This window comes from Pieris brassicae, chromosome 1, assembly GCF_905147105.1.
Source record: "Pieris brassicae chromosome 1, ilPieBrab1.1, whole genome shotgun sequence".
NCBI classification, from domain to species: Eukaryota; Metazoa; Arthropoda; class Insecta; order Lepidoptera; family Pieridae; genus Pieris; species Pieris brassicae.
Genome location: NC_059665.1, coordinates 20892519 through 20904166, shown reverse-complemented (window position 1 = coordinate 20904166; position 11648 = coordinate 20892519).

Here is an 11648-nt window from a genome sequence, read left to right as displayed (position 1 = left end):
ATTCATCATCCGAATCGGCCAGACTGATGGCCCGTAACCCCCCCCCCCCCCACCCTCTAATCTAACAACCCCCCAAGGGGCTACTTTTGGCGCATTTTATACATAATATTTGACATAAGCTTGGAAATAATTGTTATTGTAATCATTTTGACGCTTAGTAGGTATAGTATGTGTATATACTATATATGTATTAATGCGTATTTAAAAAAATTGTAACAGCTTCATTTTTGTATTCATCTACACTATTATTAGAATGAGGAAACAATTGATTGTTTGTTTAGTCACTACAGGACTGGTATGAGAAAATTATTTCACCATTATAACCGTACGTTATCCCTGATGAACATAGCTAATTGAATTGTTTTAAATCGTTTCTTATGAAAACTTCGATCATGTCACACCATTATCTGCGGAAACTATTGACAATAGAGCAAAGTAATGTACTACGGTTTTACAGAAGATAGCAGTATATATATTATATATATATATATATCCATGCGATACGTTTAACAAAAAAATATTTTGCGTTAAACAATCTGTTTGGATAGCAATAAATTTCAAGAATTAAACTCTAAACTAGCCTCGAATTTTTACGGATACGTAATTGGTAAAAGTTTGGATCGCAAAGGAAAAAGCCACGGCATTGAAAGAATGAACAGTTCAACAATTCACAAACTAATTAGTTTTACAAGAAACGTATCAAACGAAATTCTAAAATCACAAGTCAGAATATAATTACCAACTTTGAATATCAATTTTATCCAAACTTCTCATTTGTGCTCGTGTGGAGTTATTTGTGCCAAAAACTTCGCTTCTAAAACATAAAACTTATTCAAAGGGCGAATCAACGCTTAGTTGCGCTAGCGCCCATTGCCCTTTGCCACCCCCACCCTCTCCCCCTCCAGGACACTAAGTGTAAGGATAAATGGGAGGGCTGGCTCTTCTGGTTAAGTGTAGATTTTCCGAATGCGGTGTTGATGATGGTTGCATAGTGATTGACCAAAAACTATCGACAGTTCAATTTAATTCATTTTTTTATTCATAACTATGTTAATTCTATGTGGAATTGCGCTAACTGGCATTATAGAGAGTTTTTTGATATATAGAAACATTACATAGTATGGACACCGTAAATCAATCAAAGCCGAGTATTTTCGATGTTTTAGGAAATTTACGTAATAACATTAGTTTGAGTTAACTCTGTATTAATAATACTTCTTATATTTAAGACACTTGTCTAATATACTGATCCTTTAACGCAGATCTAACGAGGTTTCAAGAATATTTATTTCATTTATTTTAGTTATTTTAAAGACAAAGTTTTATTGACCTCGATTACGTAAATACTTCAGTGTCTTGGAAAATCTGTATACGCGGTATTGTAGCTGTCAATAAATTAATATTTTGATTGCTAGATTAGGTTATGTGTATCAAAAAGAAAAAATATAGTAGCTGATCTAAGTACCTACTGAATGATGTCTTTACGCCTGGGAGTAACTATCACTAGCGTAGTAACGCATTCGATAATGTGTGACATTGACTAAGTCCGTGATTATTCATAACGTATACATTTGAGAGAAATATTTTACATTTATTTATTTATTTACAGCGCATACATGGCCAAAAAAATTTGACAAAAATATTATAAAACTATAAAGCCATCTTTATAAAATCCACTAAAAACCTTTTGCTACCGTTTAATCCTCTCTAAGTATTCCCTTATATATTATAATACCCCATACGCTTAACGATTAGGTCGCTCTCGATCGAAGAGTCGAGAAAACTATGAAGCTGTGGGAGCAACTGGGGCAAGACTGCTATCTTTATCAAGACGTTGCACAGTGCGAGTCAAACGCACAGCAAAAAGGTTATGGTACCGACAGCGCGATAACTGTACTAATCGTACAGTCTCATAATCTCTCCCAGAAAGTATGCATTTTCCGTTTCCAATAGTTCATGCCCTAAAACTCCTATCAAGAACTTAGTAGGGCAGAGGTAACGCAAGAGGTAATTACAATATTATGTCTTATAACGAATAGAACATACAAATAATAATATACTTGTCGAGCGCTGACACACAGTGTTAAAACATTTAAACAGTTTAAAGTTCATCGATAAATCAGCCCAACACTAGCCTCACAATTTCCCTAGACCGTTGGACAGCGAGGTTGTAAATACTCGTGTAAAATTGTCCACGTTCCACCCCGAGAGCCTTTTGTTACATATTTCTTTGTTATTTACCTCGCAACCTTCCTGAATTGCCCATTTATACCGGGCTAACACTTGTATATTATAGAGTACATAATTGTTTGAATAAAATGTTAATTACATTTAAGCAGAGTTATGTTTGTGATATATCTGATTTTGATTAAGTATACTTAATAATAAAAAAAATACCAATTATTTAATATCGAAATGGGATATATCTGAATATGTTTTTTGATATTTTTAGGCAAGTTAATGTGCTGTTTACCAACCAGATAATTGCTATACAAGATATGCTAAGCGACGCGACTGAAGCGAAAATGGCGGTAATATTTACAAAAATGCACTTAAACAAATAAAAGTATACTTATATATATTTACGATTAAACACTTCACAGAACTATTATAAAACGCAATTTCACAAAATCATGTTTATAATTATATTTTAATGACAGTTTTAAAATTAACCATAATTAAAAAGAAATTTGATAAATCTAGTAATATTTTATACATTGCCTTCTTGATGGGCGAAGTAAGTCCTTCTACCTAATATTTATCTATATAAAATGTAATAATCCGTGATGACGGAACGTACGGAACTATTTCACGTAGGTGTTCGAATCACGATTCCTGCGGGTTAATTGCGAGGCACAAATGAGCGTTGCGTTGGTTATGGCGAGCCGACCGACACCTGACGTAAGGCTGGGGTTACACTGAGAGTAAATCTCGATTAAAGTGACAGTTAACCGCTGTCATTTCTCGACAGCACCTGCGGAAATATGACCGATACATAAGTTCTTGGGCATGACACAAGACTTTATTCGAAATAATCCGTTAGTCTTTGCAATAAATACTGAATTATACTAAATTCTTCACATATATTTTGCATACTATAAAGTATCAATCAATTGTATTTCGTAATAATATATATAAAACACAGGTAAAAAGCAAATTTCCTGCTCTTGCTTCACCCACATACAAGAGTTTAATGCATACTATGACAAGTATATAAGCAGTGTTGGCCTTGTGGCTACTAAAGAGCCTTGTAGACTAGCAGTTCAGTGAGGTCAATACCCTCTGCATATCAATACCTTAGAAAGGAGACTGCGACTGAGAATGAGGATGTGTGTGATGATTTTTTTTTGAAGTGAAACTTCTTTATCGGCGTTGGAAAAAAATTAACGTCACATTTTTCGGTTACGCGCCATCTTCTTCTTATCCCTACCGCGGTTGATTCGAAGAGATTCAAAGCTATTATATATAGCTATATAAGGTAAAATTAAATAATTGTATAATTTGTATTCATATTTGTGATAATAAAAGCCTTTTGTTAAACTTTATCTAATTTTATTTAAGCATTTTCTGTAAAGTTGCATATAGTAGATAATTTTTTGAAAAATAAGGTCATAATCATAAAGAAGTTTCCCTTCTTACGTGTTTACACTAGTACACGCACACATTTTTTTTAAATAATTTAGATCTTAAACAGCTTTCTGTGACACAAGCTTTATATCAAAATGTCTCCCTTTCACCTTCTACTTTCGCTTGGATAATCTTATTTTTGTACCCTACTACAGTTCTAATCCCTTTATCTCATGGAATAAGGTTCAAATTTCCCCAGCATTACACAAGGAGTTAAAATGTATTACCTTTTATTGTGATCCTCAGCGCGGATTAAGAGAGCGCGCGGTTTTGAATTTTGATTCGGATTGTAGCTTGGCCATTGAAATTAGACCTCTGTAGGATTATTTGTTGGTCGTTTTCTAATCTGATTCCAGGTGGCGATGGGAGCGGGGGAGGTCTAGCTAAGCTGGTCGTCTATGCACACCTATTTTGTCTACGTTCGCGGTTACGTTCTACGAAACGGTCCTGAAATGAAGATCTTGAACGTAATGCTTGGGTTGTTTTTAGTTGTAAATGTTTGAGATGTAAAGTGTGTCAATTTCAAACGTATTTTTGTCATTATGTAGCCCCTCCTTGTTTAGGAAAAGTAGGTTAAATCTTTGCAAAAAACCATTATATTGTAAAATATTTTATATAACTTTTATAAACGGGACCTTAGCATCGACAATTACAAACGATTTCCTAGACCCCAAAGAATAAAGTAGTGAACACAGAATGAATATTTACAAATACATTTGTATTACTTATAAATAAAAATGATTCGCTAAATAATTTGCTAATCGCCAAACTCTACGAGGGCTGGACAATTGGACGAGGACAATTCGAGATTGATTTTATTTATTCCTTGAACTCCGAGGAAGCTTTTAGAAGAGAAATTTCATGGAAAATAAAACAAAATTATTTAGTAGGTACTTAGGTTTTTATTTCATAAAAGTGAACAATCTTTATGGGGTAGCATACCATAATGTTCCATATGTTGGTAGTGACGAGTAGGTAGTTCTCTTTTCTTTCAAATGTGTAACAATTGAATCTTACCTTAAGTTTTTAGAATCACATGATAGGGTGTAGGCTTCCTCCAACCCCTACTACAGTTCCCTTGCTTGGGCTTGCCGGGTCCATGTTCCGCCAGCCAGCACCAGATCGTCGGCTAACAGCGTCATGGGCGTTACCGCTCTCTCTTCCCATCGCGTGGATGATAATGTAGGTTCATTCACTGGCCCAGATGGCCCAGCTCCATTTAAGCCTAAATGCCAGTTCTATAGCATCGGTTACATTCATTTTTCTAATAACGGTGTTTCGTCTTCTTTTCCAGCGCTTGATATATGGCTAAAGACAAGTATGCTAACATCTCTCTGAAGCCCTTTGGAAAACGTTTATTTTGTTCACTATATCTCTTGGTTAACGTCCAGGCAGGCATACATTAGAGTTGGAATTACAATACTTACTTACTCCCAAACTTCGTTTAGGATGACTATATTTGAATACAGTTTTCAGTGACGCCTTGATGATTAAAAAGTCTAAAGTAAACATCATATAACCGCGAAACGAAGTTCCCGGCAACTATTTACTTATAAAATGTAAAGTTTTCATCAAAACAGATTAACTTGCGAGAATAGTAACATCGTAGGCACCTTTTGCTTTTTGTATATTAAATGAAAACTGGTTCTGATATTCCGCCCGTGGCCAGTTAGGGCTATTTCAACCCTTCCAAAATCCCAATTTCTACTGACCTCTTTGACCCATTCCTGCCTTTGTAATGCTCTACGCGTGCTATTTTTCTGTAATATTTTATATTTCAAAAGTTGTTGATGGATTGTGGTATGTAATTCGTCCAATGATTTATTCCTTTTTTCGTGCTTGATGTTTAAATAATTTAAACTTGTAGAGATGATCTTTGCATGATGTTGTTAGAAGGAAATTATTTGAATTATTATATTTTATATAGATGATATAATGCACACTGCAATGGCTTAAAAATCTAAAAATAATGGAAAGAAATAGTAAGTCATCACAGTTAACAAAGTATTTGAAAAAAAAAATGAAAATCTTGTAGTTAGTCGAATTCGATGTGTGACCTAATATTATACCGACAAATAATGCTTTTACAAATCATCACATAGGTATTTATAGTAACTTATTTATTTATTTATAAGTTCTAAAACAACGTGTATGAATAAAATTATACAAGTAAATATGACATCACAAAATTCTATATCGATTTTATTAGAACACAGGATAGCAAGGAAACCAATAAAAGTAATAACTTAAAACTCAGTAAAATCATGATGAACAATGTCACTGTAAATTGGAAGATTGTTTTAAAACATATCAATATTTTCATTAATTTAAATAATTAAGTTGTAAGAGCGAGATAGCCTATTCACTGGACCATTAAAAGTAGCAGATAAGCTAGCCGTAGGTACGTATAGAAGACTGTTATGTTGTCACGTCTAGAGTTGTCAATAAAATGTCTTTTAATTATAAAATACGAAAATGTTTTTATTTCTCCTTTTTAAAATTCCCTAAATATATACTTTTGTTTTATTAATTATAAAATACTAAACTTTTTTTATAACACTTGTTATAACAGCCGTAGACTTGCCTTCACAAATTATTAGAAAAAAATTTCTTATACGGTGTTCATAAATCTTTATTAGTAGGTAGTTATATAATATTTCAAAAACCAGTTTCAGTATAGACCAGTTTGCAATATGCATTCGCAAAAAATCCATTGTTAAAATGGCAGATGGTCACACTGTAACGGATATTTTAGCTTTTATTTAATACAAAATAGTTTTATTAATATAATAAATATAATCTGTTTCATTAGTTCTAATAACTAGCTGTTGAAGTAACAAAATTGACTGGACTTACTGAAAAAAGGACGACATAAGAAATGAGAAGAAGATGTCGTTAGAGAACTAGGGGGGGACAACTGGATGAATGGTACTCAAGACAAAGATAAATGGAGGAGGCTTTGTAAAGAACTGTAAACTAACCAGTTATTGTATGGGTTAATGAATAATGCTTTAATAATAATAATAAAAAGTAACTGTTAAGTGATTTGTCACGTACTGTTTATCCTAATAATAGCAAATTTATAAAAACCATTCCTTCCGGAGATACCTAATAGTATTTGTACTTTTAGTCTAAACTAAAATTGCATCGGTTGATGCAAATGTCAAATCACACACACATCAAAATGTCGTTATCATCAAATTTTACTAACTTACACTGCCTGACTTACCATAGAAAAATAAATAAATATATCAATTTTTTTGTCTGGCCTAATCATACGTTTTCTCTCGTAAACGTAAATTAAATACACTTGAATAATACTATACTTTAAAGTTAAACAATATCTAAGTAATATAATTTATATTTTGTAAGAGATGAATAATCTTGGCTGATTTACAAAAATAAATAAAAATATCGAGACCCACTACACACCACTATTAGGGGTGTGGCTACGCTGCCCATTGGTCACTACTGACCCTTTCAATTTCCACTTGGAATCAATACTTCACTGTCAGTATTATTATAATTCACCCAAGACTTAGATTATTTTATAATTGAAAACAGAAAACACCGCTTAACTTCGAAAAAACAAAGCAGGAAATGTACAAACAGGTACTTAAGATATATGTATGTATGATACAACTCGAAGGAAACGTATTGAAAATGACATACAGCAGTCGTACTTAACGCTTTCGTCTCTGAACTTTACAGCCGACCTACTTGCAAGAAAGTTATAAATAAAGAATTAAAAGAAAGTAGAAGATATTGATTTACAATCCACAACATACAATTTACTTTGCGAGACGCAATATGCAAGCAGACTACATCTATAATAAATTAAATAGGCTGCTTAACATCTACCCACTTACCGTCTACAATCTAAAAATACGACTAAAGGACTGGCTCATGAACATACCCTACGCAGAGTTGGAGCTTCTTCTGAGGCCTAGTATGTAGTACAGACTTTATTCATTCACTCACTGACTCACTCACTCACTCACTCACACATTTGCACTCACACACTCATTATGCACTCCATTTTGTTGATAACAGTTAAAAATCAATAACAAAAAAAAGAAAAAAAAAGTTAATAGAAGATGTAACTAAATTATATATAAATTAAATATTTTAAGGAATGTATAACTAAGTTTGTTATGAAAGAGCTGGAAACCCTGACACAGGTATATTTTTTACTTAAAAGGGTTCCCAAATCTTACACATTGTAATGAAATTAAACTTAAAATGAATAAACATATTTATTATTATTATTATATTATTATTAATCCAGCAATTACAAATCCAGCTTACGGGATTATATGTATTCATAAAAACGATTAACAGAAATAAGTATTCTTAAAAGAGATTGGCGTGCAGCATACATCGCCTGATATTATTTTCACGGGGCGTGATATTGTGTGTTGACTACCTCACCTGCTTTTTGTCCATTCGGACGCTTGGACGCGGCGGACGTGGATTGATTCTCGATTGTTTTGTAAATTAAATTGACTTCTGATCGTTAAGAATATATATGTCGTTAATTCAAATTCAAATCATTTATTGATTTAGGTAACACAATGTACATTTATGAACGTCAATAATTATCAAATACATATTAAATGCTTCTAAATTTACATTTACTGCCATTTCTCAAATCAAGGGCGTAGAATGGACGAGAAGAACTGGCAATAAACTCTCCGCCACTCCTTTAATCGCCAAGTTTTTACACAGTGCTCCAATTGACATCTTCATCATCTAATAAAAAACCAAATATTTGTCGTCTATGGTGAAATAGGAGCACGCACTTATATTCTCGTAGGAACAACATTAAATAAGCCTAAATTTTCCATTTTAGTGTATTTCCTACAAATTATAGATGTTAGAAATATGCCTTCAGTATTCATAGTCATCTGTGTGGATGGACAGTAAATAGTGACGTTAGCCGGCACCAGTAAAACATACTGAGGTTTTTCATTCAGCCAATTACCATTATGACCGTATCGAAAAATATTACTAAAGATTAATGGAACAAAAACAAATGTGTGCTGTCTTATTATAGGTTAAATTTGCAGCACTAAAATCCATAAGGTCTTTGCAATACTAAAATGATTGTGCTAAATCTCGACTGGATCTATTCTTCGAATTTTGTTGTATAGCGACATCTTTAAATTGTTTTTGATTTGTAGAATTGTTTATATTGCCCTCTAGTGAAACCGATTAGAAGCTGCGAGTGATTTCCAATAAGGATCAATAACTAACTCTTATAAGCGACATTTAATTTTGTATGAGTTCTGCCTGCTGCTAATAATAGTAATATATTGCTTTATATGTATAATACTTTAGAGAAATATTAATATAATATAAATACACTGATGAATCACAAGAATTTCAATAATTTAAAAACAGATTTATTTATGTATCGTTTGTAAAATTGTGTTTTAAAAAGGTAAGCCGAAAAAAAAAATTAAGCAAGTTAGAATGTCCTATACTAATTAGAAAATGTACATGTACTCTTACAAAGTAAAACAAACATTTTTGACTAAAAAGTAAAATATAAAAAATTTACTTATATTTAGTAACGGTAACATTTTAATTTATTAAAATCAAAAACAGAGAATAACGCCAATTTGTTCTAGTTATTCCGCTACTCACTCATAGATGGCGCCACATGTCGTGGCTTAACCTTAAGGTACGAAGTTAAGAGAATTCGGCCAAACTATATATTATCGTTTGGAGTTATATTTTATTACGAATTTGTATGTATGTATATTTGTATGTCATCTAGTTTTTTTATGAAATTTATTGATTTTAATTTTTCTTATTTGGTAGTTCCAATATCTAAGATAATCTTTAAATTAATAACAACACCTGAAACCTGAAGCTATCAGTTGAAATCTCTTAACTAGATCGTAGTTATATAGTAAGAGTGTTTATCACTTTACAAGAGAAGGTTAATAAAATCCTGCTAACTACAATCTAGCCATTCTAATGGTATTTTGATTCCAAGTTGTTAACAAGAGAAGAAATTATTTATTTATATCAAATGTATTTCATTGTACAAACATCTAGTTTCTCTTTTAAAGTGACAACTTTCTGAACGTTATTACTCTATTTTGACAAAAACGTACTGTTTATTTGTGGTCGCTATCATAAATTGATACCTATATTCTCTATTCTACAAATCTCAATGCTTTTTTTCTAAATATGTGTATTTTTTTTAGTAATTATGTTATTAGAAACTTCGTACGTGGGTTCATCCATAACCATGGTTCTAGGCTCCGAATATTATTTTGTACCATTCGGTCCGTGGGGTCCAAACGCTAAATGGTTTTTTAAGAAAATATATCACTGGAGACCGAAGAGCTGGCTGCGACCTCGGACAAGAATTAGTCAAAGAGGGCTATTCACATTTATAAATAAATAGTACCTAACTCTTAATAATCCCAAGAAAGATGTAAGAATGTATTACCGTGATTTGTACCGTACCGTGTGGCCGTGACGAGTCCATCGTCAGTTTAAAATATTTGTATATAATCTTAGTTTTGCCGTAAAATCGCTGTTGATATCGCACAAAGGGGTTAAAACTAACAATTTAATACAAAAACTTTACCAATACGTATTATAAAACTCAAGGTAGACCCACGGCCATTATAGCAGCCAGACTATATATAACTGCTTGTATTGAAACTAGTAAAAAATGTGGCATTATTAACAGTGTTTATAATTATTATTATATTTATTGGGCACATACTTTCTTTTTATCTTTGCTTTTCTTTTCTTTCTATGTGCTCGTTATACTGAAACTACTAGAGAGTAGGTAGGAGAAGGTTGTAAGTCTCTCGGTCTTACGTTGACTTAATGTGTATTGTGTATACAAAATTATACACAATCTGTAAATATATTTACAGATATAAGGTAAGACCCAATGTTCATAAACATAGAGATGCGGTGTTTTCTAGATTCGAAACTAAACTTCGTTTGAAAATTATCTATAAATCTTCATTGATGATTGACATTCCTCAAATAATTGTTCACCGTTTGAATTTGCTTAAACTGGAGTTATTCCAGATTTTTTAGTTTAAAATACGTAACATCTTGACCGATCATTATAAGCAAGTACTTAAACATAAATCCCAGCAAAGTCTGCTACTGTAGCGTCCAGTCTAACAAGAGAACTCTAACGAGAAAGATTAGTTAAGGAATAAAAAATAATAACATCATATACTTATATGATGACTGATACTTATCAGTCAAAATGAATTTACGAGATACATTAACTGAGGTTGTATACTCTATACATTACATAGCGTACATAGTACGCATTTTACCCAGTTATGTAACATATATATGTATAGGTATATGTTTGTCTTAGGTATGGTAGAATACAACATGTTAGAGGTAAAGAACTTTACGATAACATTGTACTTTTTAAGGTCCTTAGAGGTAGTGTATATAATGTGGAAATGTTGGAGAAACTGGGGTTGCATGTGCCAAATAATCACACTCGGCGCGTACAAATGTGCTTGTACCACGAGCGCGTACAAATTGACTTAGAGATTTGACATTAATAGTTTTCTATAGTATTAACTTACTGTAAAAATCGGAAATAAGGCCAAAAAAAATTAAGTAGTTTTAGTACACCGGTACATCGTCCAATACGTTGAACCTTTGAACCTGATCTTATAATATTATAGTGCTGTGTGTGATATTTCTTATTTTAATATTAGCCTTAAGTGCAAACCTATTATAACTAACATTTAAAAAGTTTTAGATGTAGAAACCTCTATTCCATATCTGAAACATGGTTTCAAATATTATTCTTCCCGGTGCATTGGAACTAGCCCCGATATTCGGTAACTCGAACTATGCCGGTCCCAGGTTCAATATTAAGGTTGAGACTACTATATCGAATTGGGTATGAAATATAAGTTCGAAGTTTTGATTAAACTCTTTAATATTCCACTAAATTGCAGGGTAAATCAAACAAGAGATCTGATTAACAAATCATTGATATTTATTGAAAT